The sequence below is a fragment of the Schistocerca serialis genome, chromosome 4 (assembly GCF_023864345.2).
Source record: "Schistocerca serialis cubense isolate TAMUIC-IGC-003099 chromosome 4, iqSchSeri2.2, whole genome shotgun sequence".
Lineage (NCBI taxonomy): Eukaryota > Metazoa > Arthropoda > Insecta > Orthoptera > Acrididae > Schistocerca > Schistocerca serialis.
In genome coordinates this window covers 55,569,660-55,588,313 of record NC_064641.1, presented here as the reverse complement: position 1 = coordinate 55,588,313, position 18,654 = coordinate 55,569,660, and the positions used below count along the sequence as shown (strand labels likewise).

The following is an 18,654-nucleotide window of genomic DNA, read 5'->3' as shown; positions in this document are numbered from 1 at the left end:
TTCTGTCAATACTGTTACCTGCCCCACCCACTATAACCACGGTGTCTTCCTTAGTGAAATCTTTGCAAAGTGATCCTAAATCCTCTGTCACCTGCTCCAGACCAGCACTAGGTTTAAAAAAATTGGTGACCTGGTATTCTGATCCTAGTTCATCCTGCAAGAGTTGGCCAACACCTCTTCCATGGGAACTACCTAACAACAACACTTTCTTTCTCTTTTCTGATTTCCCTACATTCTTACTTTTCAATCTGCTGCTGAAATTATGAAATTATGAAACAAAGTAATTTTGTCAACCTGTCGAAAAACGAAGGAATGAATGGGTAAAATCGATTCAGTGGAGTCGGATGTGAATACTTCGGGAGCGCAGTCCTCATGAAGTCGGGTTGTGTGCAGACTGATATTGAACGCAGAGCTGAGGCATTTCTTTCCACTGTGCTTATTAGCACGTATTTTCCGCGACACGGATCTCTTACCCAGGGCTACGCAATAGCATTCGCAGAATTTTCACCTTCACGGCAGATGAATGGTTCTGCTGTTTCCCGTGTTAGTCATGGGAATTCAGGAGAGGTTAGTCCGTAACAAAGGGCGTAGTTTACTATTACAACTAAAGGAGAAACTTTTTTTTCTCTCTGGAGAAGTCCTACGATATATCATGTTACTTGGAAAAAGATGAGGAAAGGGGTTGGGGGAGGGGGGGAGAGGAAACGAGAGGGGGGAGGAAAGGACAAAAACAAAACCTCTGTTGGATCATTGTGAGCGAGGAGAGAAAATTGCTTGCTCGGGACACTACCCCGCAGAGAAACTTCAATAGAAGTTCGTTCGTTTTACAGTCCGATTTCATGTGATAGAAATCAAGGAATGTGTTCGCGAAAATGAAAAGTATCAACTCGGGATTCGAACCTCTATTCCCCTGTTTTAGCAGCCACATTAACCATTAAGCTATCCGAGCACGTCTCCACTCGAACACATCGCAAATATTTTAATTACTGCAAAAGCTACTTTCTGGCGTACTCTGGCAGACAGAATAACTTTTAACAAGAATTTTATAGTTTTGCTTCTGAGATAGATTTTCAGTTAAAGACGGAAGCAATTTTAAAAGGGTATATACGTTGCAGTTAAGTAGCTATGAACCTATTGTCACGGGATAGTAAGCCGCATAGCCACCGATCCATGTAATTAGTACTACGCAGACTATATTCTACTATGCACCAGTGTGTGTGCTGTTTTAAAACGAATGGTAGGTTAAAGGTATTTGCTGAACTGAGAATCAAACAGGAGTCTTCCCTTTCGCGTACTGAGCTGACAAGGCAAGAACAACGACCCGGTCTCACGATTTCAGTTGTCAGTACTAGTCCTTCGTCAGTAGGTTTCAAAGCAGCTCACCCGCTGACGCAGAGTAGGAGATGCATTCTGCAAATCCCCTGTTGACTGGCAGAGCTATTTCCCAACAATATTCTTCTTGCCAGGAGAGCCCAGCCACTAAGAACTTAGTTCGGAAATTGGGACAGAGGTACTCTCAGAATCCAAGCCGTTGACGCAGTTCCAGAGTGACACCTGGACGGCTGAGGCTATAAGAGAAAAGTATGGCTCCGGGCTCGAGTCTTTGTCTGGCGCATCGTTTTTATCTGCATTTCAGGTTTCATAGTACTTTTATCGTTCTCAAAAGGGATGAAGTAGTTGGCCGACCGGTTCTAGGCGCTTCAGTCTGGAACCGCGTAACCGCTACGGTCGCAGGTTCGAATCCTGCCTCGGACATGGATGTGTGTGATGTCCTTAGGTTAGCTAGGTTTAAGTAGTTCTAAGTTCTAAGGGACTGATTACCTTAGAAGTTAAGCAGTGCTCAGAGCCAACTGAACCATTTTTGATAAAGTAGTTATCAACACAAAGATTGGTTTGAACACTCCTGCAGCAGCTGGAAGTGACATGCAATTTCCTTCCTCCAAACTCATGAAGTGACTCACCCAGCCATTATTAGGGGACATGTAGTTCCACGTGGACGCTGCTGCAGCAGTCTTAAGTCTCACAAACTGCATGGAGAGATATCGAGCCGGTCAGAGGAATGGAATGAGCGTATGTCGAATTTTTACTTAGACGGAATGACAGAATTATTTCTTCTCAAATAAGATAAAAGAAAACTGATAAAAGAAAACTGATAAATGAACACAGTCTGGATCACAACTTTTACTTGCCGACAATGTGCGTTGTCTACAGGTCCGGCGCCGCAAAGTGCAGTTTGTCACCATTTGTGTAAGACTGTCGACGCACTACACTTTTGCGGCGCCAGACCTGAAGATAAGCAACGCAGAGTGAAACCGGTAGTCGGTAAATAAAAAGCTGTTATCCAGACAGTGTGTCGTCTGTGTTTTAACAAAAGGGTTCTTAAGATATGGCGTCAATTATGAAAACTAACTTTAGCAAGTGATAGCGGGAGCGGAAAATGCGTTGGAAGAGGTGAGCTATGTTTACAGTGCGGCTAAAGCAGTGTGCTGTTGCACCGCCCTCTGGTAGCGCGCCAATTGCAGCCAGGTGCCCGGCAGGGGCGTTCGCGTCAACAACCCCGCCCAAGGTTGCGGAGCGCGCTCATTGAGCACACCGAGCCACGCGCCCCGTGTAGTGTCGCGCCGAGCACTGGCCAGCGTCTGCACAGAACCTCTTTTGTCTCGCCCTGGCGCTCCCCACCGCACGCAGCTGCGCGCCGTGGTGGGGGCGAGTCGCGCCCCGCCCCTCCCCTCCCGGCCCCGCCGCGCCGTACCCTGCCGCTCGCGGCGACTGTAGTCACCTCTGTGGCCGCGGCAGAACGTGTGACTGACCATTCCCAACATGCCGACCAGCCGGGAGCCGCCGACAGCGAGCTGCGCGCGCTGTCACGAGGTAACGCGGGCGCAGCCGTTTCGCTATCTCCTTTGTGCAGCTAGCGTTTCGCCTTCAGTGTCTTACACGGCCTTCTCCCTTCTGTTATCACAATCCAATCTATCTGTTTCACACAAGTTTTCACCTCATTTACTTCATTAATAACTAGGTTCTGTGCTACTATTGCGTGATGTCACATAGGTTGCCTGATTGCATATATAAAGGCGGTTGCCTTAAATCCATTTCGTGACATTTCGTTTGAAGAGATTGTTGCAGTAGCCTCTTACTAAAGTCCATTAGTTAAACATTTGGCTTTCAGCGCGACGTTCTTCACTCTTCTTTATACTGTAAACAACTGTCATAGACTCCTAAACATTTCCAACTTAAACGACGGGCTTGCATGGAACATATGCACTGTTTTGTTGTTCGTGTAATCGACAATGTAGAGGATCTAAATAAAAAATAAGTAGACAGCGTCAGATGAAACGTAACTCATGACTCTGATGATTCCCAGAAAATATGTTCAGACAATTTTTTTTTTGCTATGACTGAGAAACAGTTTTGGCCTCAGTCTGGAGTCAATTTGACAATTGCACATTGTCGTAAGGGATTGTATATACTGGAGATAACTCTGTCGCAACAGACTTAATAATAATACAATTTCATTCAATGCATCTAAAATCAACGTCAAGATGTAAACCATTCCAAAATTTCTCTACAAAATTCGTAGTTTGGAGATGTATTATTATTATTATTATTATTATTATTGCTATTGCAAATGAACCAGTAAGTAATCTCGTTTTGCTATATAGGAGGTGGTGATGGGCAAAATGTGTGTGACGAGAGAAGCTCCCAGTGACATTTGTAGCTTTGTGTACTAGAGCCCATTTTGATCTCTTTATATAAAAGTCAATGTCGTGACTGATGATCATCGCCCAGTCCAAACCACCAAGGATAACAACCTGAAGTTTTAAGAGGGTGTGGATAAGACTGTAGACATCGTTTAAGAAGGGACTGTCGAAATTCCACTCCTAAGGCGGTAAACTAGTGAGTTTTTCGAAAATAACTGCTGAAGTACTAAAGGATTTTAAGGTTGCATCTATGACAATTGCATTTGACGTCTCGGTTAGAAATTAAAAAAAAATACGTGTTTCAGTGCGCCTGCAAATTCAACACCTAAGGCAGTGCGATAGAGAATGAAATTTTTTTAGAAAATATTTCAGTACATAAAAAAATTTAACTCTAAATTTTTGTAAATTGATATTTCACTTCAGTTTGATATAAAGAGAAATTTGTTAGAGGATGAAGGATGCAATGGAAATATCTTCTCAAAAACGCAAAGAGAATGATTAACAAAACCTTTTGACTCCAGCTACCAGAATCGCATTTTGGTCGGATGTGCATTCGGAATAGACTATACTTACATGGCCTTAATTAGCGTGAAAGGCGTAGAAGGTGGTGCAATTTGTGAACAGCAAAAAATTCGATTAAATGAAACAAAAAATCTCTGCAAGCCATACAGTCTCCACGAGCGAAGCAGCGAGCGCTAAGCTATTACTGTATACACACTGAAGAACCAAAGAAACTGGTACACCTGCCAAATACCGTGTAGGGCAGAAGTGCCGCAACAAGACGTGGCATGGACCCGACTAATATCTGAGGTGGAGGGAAATGGCACCATGATCTTGCAGGGCTGTCCATAAATCCGTAAGGGGTCGACGGGGTGGAGATCTCTTCCGAACAGCACATTGCAAGGCATCCCACATATGTTCAATAATGTTTGTCTGGGGAATTTGGTGGCCAGCGGAAGTGTTTAAATTCGGAACAGTGTTCCTGGATCCAATCGGTAGCAATTCTGGACGTGTGGGGTGTCTCAAGTCGTCGGAATGCACCGTGGACGTGAATGGATGCAAGTGATCAGAGAGGATGCTTACGTACTCGTACGTGTCACGTGTCAGTATCGTATCTAGACGTATCAGGGGTCCCATATCACTCCAACTGCACACGCCCCGCACCATTACAGAGCCTCCACCAGCTTGAGCCATCCCCTCCTGACATGCAGGGTCCGTGAGTTCACGAGGTTGTCCCCATACCCGTATACGTTTATCTGCACGATACAATTTGAAACGAGATTCGTCCCACCAGGCAACGTGTTAGCACTCATCAACAGTCCAATGTCGGTGTTGATGGGCCCAGGCGAGGCTTAAGGCTTTGTGTCGTGCTGTCATCAAGGGTACACGAGTTGGCTTTCGGCCCCGAAAGCCCATATCGATGATGTTTCGTTGAACGGTTCGCACGCTGACACTTGTTGATGGCCCAGCATTGAAATCTGCAGCAATTTGCGGAAGTGTTGCACCTCTGTCACGTTGAACGATTCCCTTCAGTCGTTGTTAGTGCCGCCCTTGTAGGATCTTTTTCTGGGCGGAGCGATGTCGGCGATTTGATGTTATACCGGATTCCTGATACTGACGGTACACTCGTGAAATAGTCGCACGGGGAAATCTCCACTTCATCGCTGCATCGGAGACGCTTTGTTCCATCGGCCATGCACCGACTATAACACCACGTTGAAACTGACCTAAATCTTGATAACCTGCCATTGAAGCAGCAGTAATCGATACAACTGCGCCAGACACTTGTCTTAGAATACGGCGCTGCGGTCGGCAAAGCCTGTATGCCAGTTTACATCACTGTCTCTCTCAATTTGAATACGCACGCTTATACAAGTTTGTTTGGCGCTTCAGTGTAATATCACTTGCTGCAAATTGTGTCGTGATAATTCAGGGAGGGTATGACAATTTCACCTGTTTCAGTAACAGTTCAGCAGGAACCTGGTGTATTCGGCACTACATTCGCAATGCGACTTTGACTCCAACGAAGACTGTAAAATTATCGGCGAAACTGGACATAATTAGGAATGTGCATTAATTACGTGACGGGAATCTGTAGAAGAGAATGTGTTCGCATTTGTACTCGTCAATTTGGATAGCGTCTTTCACAAGAACATCCGGTGTTTTCAAGGTCTAGAAACCTTTTAAGTAATTTGGTTAGAATCGAAATATTCTCCATATTCATAATGTGAGATGGTCTGTCTATTCCAGTATCGCACATCCAGAGGGCTGTGGCTGTTACTTATAACGATCCAAAATCTGGTATCTTGCAGCAAACTTTCGGGTATGACCATCGTCGGCGAGTAGGGTGGAGACCTGGGGAGAGGTCTCATTCTTGCAAGTTTCGGGCAGGCGTGGCGGCGTTCTGTGAGGAGCCATCGGATGTGGCTTCTGTTTATAGCCGGTAGCGACCGAGGGAGCTGTGTCGTGTCAGTGGTACGTCAAGGACAACCTGGTCATGTTTTACCTCTCGAGCGACAGTAGCGTGGCGCCATTTCCAACAGGACAGAGCTCGTTCACACTTAGCTCGTGTGTTCATGAACTGTGTCCGCGTTGTTGAGGTACCCCGTTGTAAGCAAGATACGCAGATCTGTCCCAGATAGTAAGTGTTTGGGATCAGCTGGGATGTCAATTCGACCCCAGTGCAAGTATCCAGGAAGTCAAGGGCCAGTTGCAACAGTTGTGGCCCAGTTGAGTGTCAGCAGAGGGACAAAGGTTTTATGACACCCTTCCCAACCGAATCAGTGTATGCGTCCAGGTTAGAGTGTGTGCAAAGTCGTACTGTTAAGTAAAATCGTACTGTTAAGTAAAATCGTACTGTTAAGTAAAATCGTACTGTTAAGTAAAATCGTACTGCCAAGTTCTTTGTAATCTTTACTATTTTGTAATCACTGAGACAGCATCTCATACTTACCTCAACCGGTGAAGTGTCATTTCGTTTTCTCCTTCCTTTCTGGGTGCTTCACTTTTTTTTATGGTCGGGCATTGTATATTATAGTGACGTATTATTGGGATAAACTTTCACTCTGCGAACTTACCTTGGTTATCCATTGATACACTACTTTCCGGTATATAGAGGACAGTGCAAGGAAACGTCTGTATGAAATCAACTCAAATGGCTTGCAAGGGGCAGCAGGAGTCTTTAATAAAAAATATTCCGATCTCTGTCTTCCCCAACAATAAAGCCATCTATAGCTCCCTTCGATATCGTGGAAGTTATTCCTTGCTGTCTTAAAACACGTCCCTGACTCTACTGTGTTTACCACATAATTCCTTTCTTCGCCGCTTCTTCGGAGGATCACGTTTCTTGCCATTCCATTTAATTTTCAGCTTCCTTATGCAACAACAAACATCGAACGAATGTTTTACGATTTTCCCACATTCCGTGATTCACGTCCGTACAGTGCGGGGGTCCACACGTATATATGAAATTCGTCTACGAAGTACAGCCTATGTATTATACTATCATCATCCTTTCGCGAGGAATGCCCCCTTGACCTGTGATAGTCGGATTGTTATGCCTTCCTTGTTTCGTAGGTCTTTGGTTATTTAGTTTCCAAGGTAACGGAATTCCTTCATTTATTCTGCTACGCGGTATGCAGTTTTCATAGAATTGTCGCTTATCCCATTTCCGCTGCTCTCTAATACTTCCGTTGTTATTCGGCTTTATTTCAGTCCATATTCTATGTGCTCATTATACGTGTTCATGCCATTCAACTACTGCTCTAATTCTTCACACTTTGGCAGATGTTAGAAATGTTATCAGTGAATCTCATCATCATTGCCCTTTCACCTTGAATTTTAATGGCACAGCCGAAACCTTTCCTTAAATTCCTTCATTGCTTCTCAAGACATAAAAGCTGAACATAGGGGAAAAAGACGGCATCCCAGCCTTCATTCAATTTTTTAATGCCACTAAATGCCTGTTGGTAATGCAGTCTTGTTATTCTTATTTGGCTGTTGTTGTATATATATTTCCTATAGCGTGTAAGCACTTTTCCCAGATGTTGAAATATTTTGCATCACAGTCTATCGTCCAACGCTTTTTCGGGCCTAAAAATATTATGAAAGCTTCTCGAAGTTTTTTGTCTTGATCCCGCTATAAGAACACCACAGAACTGGCTCTATGGTACCTTCACTGTTCATAAGACCAAAATTGATAGCCGTCCTTTTCCACGGTGTTGTACATTACTGTGGTCAGAAACTTGCATGCGTGAGCTGTCAAGCTGGATAAGAGATTGTAATTGGAAAATATTGTGTGGTCACCGGCGGTTAGAAATTATTGGTGGAATGTTAAATTGATCGAACACGGCCAATATTCGCGTCGAATTTATAGCTTTTAGGTTTGATAGGGTAATTGCTGACATGTAAGTCAAAGCTTAGTCGAATGGAAGTCTGCAGAAACTTACGAAAGTTGGAAGGCAATTTTGTGCAACGTTGTAAACGAACGAGAAAACTTTTTCCTGTACAATGTGTTCTGAAGAAATTATTTACTAGACAACATTGGATCAATCAGCCAATAAAAATAAATGTACTCGATGTTGTCAGCAACGTGTCACTGCGGCGTTCTCGTTGCTATGCACGGATGGTGTTACGTTGCGTGGTCAGCGCTGATGTGGAATGTCTCCGGTGGTGCCCCCTTGACACAGTTGTGCAACTTCTACAAACAACGTGGTGGCGCCATTACAAAAACAAAACCACGAAAAAGGCGCCGTACGGGCTCCTTTCGCAAATGAACTTGGGGCAAGAGCCGAGCAACTAACACCTCTCGCTGGGCAAGAGCCGAGCAACTAACACCTCTCGCTGTACGTGTACATTATGTGCCCATATTGTAACGTAATTTGTCCTAGATTACTAAACCCTCGTAAAATTTAAGACTGCAGGTGTAAAAGCGGACATTTTGTACCTAATGTGGTATCTGACATACCGCTGGAGATCTAATAGTTGTAACCGACTAATACGTAACCTATAAATTACGACTTCCTTTGAAGAAAATGTGGAGTAGTAAACTTAATGATTTAGCAGCAATGTAATATTCCCCCACTGCCCTTTACTTCTCTAGGGTTAAATATTTATGCAGCTTCTATTTCTTGTGATGTGACTATGTTCATTCGTAGTTGCTGACGGTGTGCTTCAGTAATACGAATAAAAAAGAAATGGTTAGAAACTGTTTGACGAGAACTTTTCCTCGAATTGTTCTAGTGTTAGAAGAGGAGGAGAGTAATTTTTCAGTTGAATTATCAGTCTCAGATTCGGAATAGTGTTTCAATAAGGAGGGTAGAAGAAAGGACGTAAAACAGTGACTAAATATCCATATGTCTTCGTAATTCAGGCAAGTCAAATTCAAATATGTAGAGCAGACGACAGCAGGGGACTCCTCACGATAAAGTATATGCAGCTAGAAATGTCGGAGTTAATGATCATACCTAAGGATGCTTGATACCCAGCAATTGCTGTAAAGCAAAGCAAGCTCATTTTAGGTAGGAATGCTGAATTGTCGAAAAACGAAAAGTACTAAATTCTCTCTCCCTAGTTACCAAAACCGTTCAAACGGCCTTGTGTTAACGACGACGCACGCTATTCATTACTCAGAATCGCATTGTTTACAAGGCCTCTGCTTAGCAATGAGTGCGGCACATTCCTGAATTCTGTTGCGAATATAGTCCATTTCTTTGCAGACATGATTATTGAGTTTTTTCCGAGCTGTAATTTCACATTGTTGTTGATTGACGAAACAGTTTGCACTGTTTCGAAATGACTTCCAATGTGAACTCCAGTTACCGCTTAGCAGGAGCGTGTTTTCCGTGTGAGTGGACGTAGACTAATTATAAGAGAAACGTCTTATTTTTGCTTTATACAGAGGTTGTGGTGTGCATCTCGGATTGAACGATTCGGATTCTTCATTTCGCCAATCGAATTATTTGTTAACAACATACTTGCGGATACCTGTAAATTCTGCATCCTATTGCGTTTCAAACTGTGAGACCCCGTCAACTATCTCAGTCATCGTAATATTATGTTACGCGACAGACGAAAACCAGCGCTAAATTCCCATTTGTTCTCTCCAGGTACTACAGAAGGAGCGTTGTTGTCTGTCGCGGTTCTCTCCTTGCCGTGTCATACTGCAGGTCCCATTTTACAGATACATGGACGAGCCTTGAGCCAAACATCCTCTAGTCAGAAAGTCATTTGTGAGTCAGCGGTGAGCAAGTGACTATAGACAAATATAGGGGTACTCGGTACCAGCAGCACACATCTCCCCAAACGTTATCCTGGAAGACAACTACTGCAGGGTATGACCCTCTGAAGGTAAGCCTAGGTTACCCAGGGTTTCAGCCTATCCCATGGTGCTAACACAGTCCTGTTCGTTTAGCCAAGACTTGTCACCGGGTTCCGAAAAGTCGACGTAGCGGACGCTTACGGGTTGCCTCCACCGTACGTCTGCTATGTCGACGCGACTACGAACATACTGCGAGTGTAAGCCGTAGACCCGACTAGAGATCCAACTCAGCGAAAGGGCACTGAACGAGAGGAAGAGCGGAGGAACGGGCGTAACCGGTTTGCTGACTTGCAGCGAGGTAGCACCAGTGTTTGCGGCGCACGCGAGGAAGAGCAGCAATACCTATCGGACAATTTTAATTTTTTCGTACAAAAAGGAGGGTCACCGAAGTCTCACACAGTCGAATTAGCTACTCTGATCAAGTAAGGAATTACTTACGCGTTGCTTCTTCCCATTACCGTATGACGTGCCTCGTCCGTTTTTAACTGCTCTGTGCGTTTGGTTTCTCACCTTCAGCTGGTTACGATGTTATTGTAGACACATGGGATGGAGCCACTATGCTCAGTACACCAGTAACCAACTGGCGGCTTAAATGTCGGGGAAAACGAAAAAGACTCAGATGTACTTAAAGTGTGAAATAAAAATTACTTTACATACTTTTGAAAGCAAAAGTTTCGCATATAAATGACAAAGTAAAACAACGTGGACGTTCACTATGTTATTAAACAGAAAGACTGATTTTAAATTTTGTTGTTTTCTACGCTAGGAGCAAGAATGAAGACATTCTTGTGGAACACGTGGAGCACCTAACAACACTATCCGATTATTATATATCTCATCTACTGGGTATGTAGGCACCTACGTGTATAGCAAAAAGTATGCTTCCTCAGAGGATAAATATATGGCAGTGTGTTTTGCTCCCAGAAGGGTCTATAAAGCTGTAATCGTTTTAACTTGGATATAAATGTCATTGGAAATGTCAGTAATTAGCCTACTGATCCCGGAAACTGTGGAACGGACACCAATATTGGTGGTTTTTGGTTACTTTCACAGGACATTACCTTGCAGTATCGTCTGTACTCTCATCAGAACTAGGCCGCACTATAATTTTTTTAGGTAATTCCCATGTTAGTTGAAATTGTTACTGGACTTCCACGCTTCAACCCCCCCCTCCCCTCCCCTCTGTCACAAACACGTATGCGTTACCTGCATAGTAACCTTTTGCGGACTGAAGTCCTCACAGTTCATGTGCTATTGTGTGGGACGCAGACATTTGGTACCATAAAGGCAGTCTATGTAACACTTAGTAGACGAACGAAAAATATCAAGGTAGAATTTGGCCCAGTGTGATATGTAGATAGCTACACGAGAAAGAAGAAACAGGAACTGTACGAACTGCTGCTGCAGCCAAAACTGTTCAGAAACATGTCCAAGAAGATTTCGGTAGGCAGGAAATGCGGCTGGGATGCGTGAACATTGCATAATACAGTTTTGAACTGTTAGTCTATTCTGTTTTTTTCTGGAGGTTTCCAGAGGCGGATGTACATAGTCTAGTCGAAACTCGGTATATTTCGGAAAGCACTTTGATTGCTGCAGGTCATCAGTCATTGATATGAGAGTAATGAGTATTTTAACAAACGTTTCCTTGTGAATCAGACTGCTAATTTGTGCAAGTCACTGCACATTTCACAAGAAGTGTGTGGATTCCGGGCGTTACCGCGCATGGGTCTTGAAGGGTCTTTTCATCCGGTTTGACAAAGCAGACGCGCACGGGGAACTGAGCTGGCCAACGAAAGGTGCTGATGGAGGGTGTTAGTCACTCGTTTTCCGGACGTGCCGATCCGTCATTATCGGAGCTAGGAAGCGGAACTTGACTCATTGTGGCAATCTGGCATTCTGGTGGCCATTCGGCAACGTGTGTCGAAATATTAGTCAGGCGCTCTACGAACATCGGGCATGTGGGGACATCCGATTCATCGAAAATAAGAGTTAAAAAAAAAGTTTATTTGTAACTTACACCTCAGAGAAGGAAATAAACCACGCATGCTTAAATACAAGGGACGGAAATAAACACGAGAATACACAGTCGGTGGTCTTAACAATAACCAATTTACAGCTACACCTACAGTATTCATTATTTATCTGAAATACATCCACATGTTCTGACGGAAATACCGCGTTTTAATCGGGTATTTCAATGTTTCCGTTAAAATTCTGTGAACGGTGCTTCGGGAAACCTCAGGAACCAACGTGCAGAGATCATCCAAGGTGATCCGCCGACTTCACGCATGCTTCGTTCAGCCTTCAACACTGTCTCCTCAGAAACTCTGTCTCCCGCTCCTTTGTTCGTCGTGAATTTCGGTCCGAACAGCAGCAAACCAATTACGAACATTTTTGACATCCATGCGCGACTTACCATAAACTTCCGTCAATTGGCGATGGATTTCAATCGGCACAGTGCCCTTCGTTCAAAACCCGAATAAGTGCGCAATTCGCACTTGACGGTAACGTCAAACGGGAGCTCCATTCTCAACGGCTGCCAAGCCAAGACTCAGCGCGGTTTGCGCATGTTTACACGCAGCGCGTGAAGCACTCTTAATAACAGTGTGACCAACTGCCACACAGAGTTCTGTACTTACAAAAATAATAATAATAATATAATAATAATAATAATAATATAATAATAATAAACCCCGCGGAGGCCCGGGAAAAGAATAGGCCTCCGGTATGTTCTGCCAGCCGTAAAAGGCGACGAAAAGAACAAACCACTAATAGGGCTAACCCTCCTTTTAGTGTGATTAGTTGGTTCAGGACAGAACTAAAGAAGCCTCGGACAAGCGCCGTCATGGGCGGGGACGACGTTTGAACCCCATGCCCGCCCACAATGGTAACGACACTGCTAGCCAACTGGAAAACGATTTAAATCCAAATAGAGGTGTTTTGCAAGATATGCTTCCTGCAACCACCCTAGAAGGAAAACAGACAGAGGATGGGATGGTCAGATAAAGTTAATCGACACCTCATGTTCTGTTATTACCAAGCAACAAACCTAGAAACCAACACAGTTGGATACAGATCACAAGTATACACAACATTTATTACCAGATACCCAGAATTAAAATTTTTAACAGAACAACGACTAGCTGATCAGATCCGTTGTAATAATAAAAAATAACAGGATACCCCAGTCAGAATTAGAAAACATCAAACAACAAGTACAACAAATACTGGAACAAAATAATGTGCAATCAGAAGAAGAAGAAGAAGAAGAAGAAGAAGAAGAAAATACAGTAATGGACTCAAAATCCCAGAGCAAACAAACAAAGAACAACACGCATCAATCAGTCAGAGGAAAACGAAATCTTAAGACAGCCACCAGAACAAGCACAAATAGAACACGAAATGAAACACATGTTAGATATAGAAGAAAAATTTCAGATGACATATATAGAATACAAAGACACAAATACAGACATTAGACCATTCTTGCATAGACCGCCAAATATCCCACAAGTCGAAACAACAATAAAAACTATCAACACAATCATACACAACAAAATAAATGAAAACACAACTGTGGAAGAGTTACAACTACTGGTTTATATAGGAGCACTCACTACACTAAATATACACACTAGGCAGAGATCAGAACCAACCAACACACAGAGGAAACCCACAAAACCAGCATGGCAACACAGGCTAAAGATCAGAATAGAAAAACTGAGAAAAGACATTGGACAGCTAACACAATTTATAAGAAATGAAATATCAGACAAAAAACGAAAAAGGTTAGGTAAAATCTCACAAGAAGAAGCGGTAGAGCAATTAGATGAAAAGAAGCAGAAATTACAAGCATTGGCCAAACGACTTAGAAGATACAAAAAAAGTGAAAATAGAAGGAAACAAAACCAAACATTCAACACAAACCAAAAGAAATTTTACCAGACAATAGATAACACACACATTAAAATAAACAATCCACCAAACATAACAGACTTGGAACACTTCTGGAGCAACATATGGTCAAACCCGGTACAACATAACAGGCATGCACGGTGGATACAAGCAGAAACAGGTACGTACAAGATGATACCACAAATGCCTGAAGTGATAATTTTGCAACATGAAGTCACCCGAGCAATTAATTCTACGCACGATTGGAAAGCCCCTGGATAAGATAAAATAGCAAATTTCTGCTTAAAGTAGTTCACCTCAACACATTCACATCTAACTAAATTATTTAACAGTTACATTGCAGACCCATACACATTCCCTGATACACTTACACATGGAATAACTTATCTGAGACCTAAAGATCAAGCAGACACAGCAAACCCAGCTAAATATCGCCCCATAACATGCCTACCAACAATATACAAAATATTAACTTCAGTCATTACACAGAAATTAATGACACATACAACACAGAACAAAATTATAAATGAAGAACGAAAAGGCTGCTGCAAAGGAGCACGAGGTTGTAAAGAGCAACTGATAATAGATGCAGAGGTGACATATCAAGCTAAAACTAAACAAAGGTCACTACACTATGCATACATTGATTACCAAAAAAGCTTTTGATAGTGTACCCCACTCATGGTTACTACAGATATTGGAAATATACAAAGTAGATCCTAAATTGATACAGTTTCTAAACATAGTAATGAAAAATTAGAAAACCACACTTAATATCCAAACAAATTCAAATAATATCACATCACAGCCAATACAGATTAAGCGTGGAATATACCAAGGAGACTCATTAAGTCCTTTCTGGTTCTGCCTTGCTCTGAACCCATTATCCAACATGCTAAATAATACAAATTATGGATATAATATTACTGGAACATACAAACACAAAATCACACATTTGCTATACATTTATGATCTAAAACTACTGGCAGCAACAAATCAACAACTCAACAAATTGCTAAAGATAACGGAAATATTCAGCAATGATATAAATATGGCTTCTGGAACAGACAAATGTAAGAAAAATAGCATAGTCAAGGGAAAACACACTAAACAAGAAGATTACATATTGGATAACCACAGCGACTGCATAGAAGCGATGGAAAAAACAGATGCCTATAAATATCTAGGATACAGACAAAAATAGGAATAGATAATACGAATATTAAAGAAGAACTAAAAGAAAAATATAGACGAAAACTAACAAAAATACTGAAAACAGAATTGACAGCAAGAAACAAGACAAAAGCTATAAATACTTATGCTATACCAATATTGACCTACTCATTTGGAGTAGTGAAATGGAGTAACACAGACCTAGAAGCACTCAATACACTTACACGATCACAATGCCACAAATATAGAATACATCACATACATTCAGCAACAGAAAGATTCACATTAAGCAGAAAGGAAGGAGGAAGGGGATTTATCAATATAAAAAACCTACATTATGGACAGGTAGACAATTTAAGAAAATTCTTTCTAGAACGAGCAGAAACTAGCAAAATACACAAGGCAATCACTCATATAAATACATCGGCTACACCACTGCAATTTCATAACCACTTCTACAACCCTTTAGATCACATAACATCAACAGATACGGAGAAAGTAAATTGGAAAAAGAAAACACTACATGGCAAGCACCCGTATCATCTAACACAGCCACACATCGATCAAGACGCATCCAACACGTGGCTAACAAAAGGCAATATATACAGTGAGACGGAAGGATTCAAGATTGCAATACAGGATCAAACAATAAACACCAGATATTACAGCAAGAATATTATTAAAGATCCCAATACCACAACAGATAAATGCAGACTTTGCAAACAACAAATAGAAACAGTAGATCACATCACAAGTGGATATACAGTATTAGCAATTACAGAATACCGCAGAAGACATGACAATGTAGCAAAAGTAATACATCAACAGCTTGCCTTACAACATAAACTTATAAAACAACATGTTCCCACATACAAGTATGCACCACAAAATGTACTGGAGAACGATGTATACAAATTATACTGGAACAGAACCATTATAACAGATAAAACAACACCACATAACAAACCTGACATCATACTCACCAATAAAAAGAAGAAATTAACACAACTAATCGAAATATCCATACCCAATACAACAAATATACAAAAGAAAACAGGAGAAAAAATTGAAAAATACATCCAACTGGCTGAGGAAGTCAAGGACATGTGGCATCAGGATAAAGTTGACATCATACCAATTATACTATCAACTACAGGAGTCATACCACACAATATCCACCAGTACATCAATGCAATACAGCTACATCCAAACATATATATAGATATATATACAACTACAGAAATCTGTAATTATTGACACTTGTTCAATTACCCGAAAGTTCCTAAATGCAATGTAACATATACCGTACAGTTAAAAGGAAGTCACGCTTTATCAAGGTCCGCGTCACCTTCCATTTTTAACCAGACATAACGTCTGAGACAAGAAAGAATTAATAATATATCCTACGCGAGAGTTTCAAGTTAGGGAACAGGGAGATGTCACCTGGTGCAGAGACTGGTGGATAGGATGAATGAAGAACCAATTCAAAGCGCAATTCATTTACTTTCGCCGTTCTTATCGCTGAAGTGTGGGATGATGCATTATTTTGGTTAAAGAGCACTTTTCCGTGCCAACTTTTTTTTTTTTCCAGCCAGTGCAAGCTTCAAACAGTCCAACAGCAAACCGTGTAGTAGGGTCCACTTACGGTTATGCTTTTTTCCAAATAATCTATGAGGATTATTCCTTGGGAATCCCAGAAAACTGGCCATTAACTTACCAGCTGACAAAGCGGTCTTTGTTTTCTTCGGCGCACTTTCGCTAGCACTTGTCCATTGTTCGGACGTGTTTTCAATGTGGTGTGTAATTAGGATCCAGGTTTCATCAACAGTCACAAATCAGCGCGAAAAGTCTTGCGGCTTGCGATTAAACATCGCCAGTTATTGAAAAATTGTGCCAGATACACTTTCGGTCGACGGCGAGTATTCGCGGCACCCAACTTGCTCACATCTTCTTCATAATCAATTCTCCGTGACGACATTATGCACACGTTAAGTTCAAATGCCCAGAGTCTCAGTCGAATAAAAATTCCGTGTTATTACCGTCTTGTAGTATCTTAGCATGGATTTTGACTGTGTTTCCAACGTGATGACCGCAATTGGACGGCCGGAGCGCGCTTAGTCTTCAGTGCTTGTCCGACCAGGTTTAAATTCATGACCCAAAAGTAAATCGTCTTCAATGAGGGTGCAGAGTTCGTGTGAACTTGTTTCAGTTCCGTTTTGATTTGTGCGACTGTCCAACCCTTCAAACGAAAATGTTTAATAACTGCACGAAATTCGGTTTTCTCTATTTTCAATCACAGTAGACACACTGCCCAGTTCAGACGGCTCTCAACAATGAATTGTGCGCTGTACTTTATTGAAAGGGTCGTATAAAGAATTTCAACAGTCAAGCTTACCAATCATTAAGGCGCAACAAAAATGTTTCACTTTTTGATGGAAATTCACAAGACTTGTCAAACCACCCTCGTAGATACATTATGAAGCACCTAAAAGTTGTTTCTAAGTGTTTATAAGATTCTCTTCCTATTCTTGGCGTGGTCAGTAGTGTATTGAATTTGGCGTAAGACATTTGTCGAGAACATCTATTATGAATTTTGTTTTGGTCATCAGTCAGCTACCATCACTACCAGTTCCGTAACGCTGAGACTAGGTTCCGCCGGAATTGGCGTTCCGTCGATGATGTGATATGACGTTCCGTCTGATGCTGAACACATCACCGTTTGACAGGTCGTGACATGACGTCTGAGATCTTTAGCTGTGATTAGACATTGTCGTGTACTGCCAAAATATTGATTCTGGAAGTCACTCTTGCCCTATACATGGAACGTACAGTAGAGAATTAAGTCGGTAGGTACCACCTGACAACGATGTTACTGCACTTGGCCTCCCGTGGCCGTTACCAGAAACAGACGATGACGTTGCCGTGAACAAATGCAGCGCCCTCGTGAAATATCGCAATAAAAACTTGGAATAAGCCGACCAAAGCACGCTCATTCCCAGGTGCAATAATATCGTGGTCGCCAAATACTGTTCACAGCTCGGTACCACAGATCGCTTGGTGCAGGGGTGGGGGAGAGAGACAGCGGAGCGAACCCGGGAGGAAGTGTTAACACCCCTGCGGGCCGGAGTGGACGTCGCTCTAATAGCGGGACTTGTGGGGGTAGCAAGGCCGGCAACGTGGCAGGAATGAGACGTTACCTGGACAGGACGGGACTAGTGGCTGCTTTGCAGTTCTAGTTCAGTGGCGGCATGTGCGGCAGCGGAATGGCCTACTCCAGGTACAGTACACGTGCTTGTCCACATTCTTTCTGTTCGTTCTGCTCTCTTTAAGCCTGTTAGTTCGGTTTATTCAGCACCTCTGCACTTTGATCAGTCCCCGCTCCAAATTTCGCTCAAAACTGGTACTACGGTGCACAGTTCCTTTCTTTTTGTCCCGATTCTCGCGCAGTTAAGGCCAAATGGGAGATGCAGCTTAAAGGATTAATATGACATCAGTTCGTCCTGGAGTTTTTACACAGTTTATCGGGCAATGCTTTCTTGTATCAGC

At 42.4% G+C, this 18,654-nt stretch overlaps 1 protein-coding gene across 4 annotated transcripts in view; it reads left to right on the top strand.

The window, feature by feature from the left end:
• Nucleotides 1-18,654, top strand: part of LOC126474980 (zinc finger protein jing-like) — a 663,576-nt gene that overhangs the window by 593,269 nt on the left and 51,653 nt on the right. Inside the window, exon 1 of one of the 4 annotated variants that reach the window (XM_050102515.1) lies at nucleotides 2,788-2,871. The exons of the other annotated variants lie outside the window; for them this stretch is intronic. The gene's annotated coding sequence lies outside the window, so the exon portion shown is untranslated. Of the gene's footprint in view, nucleotides 1-2,787; nucleotides 2,872-18,654 lie in introns of those variants that run through there. 4 annotated transcript variants of the gene reach the window in all.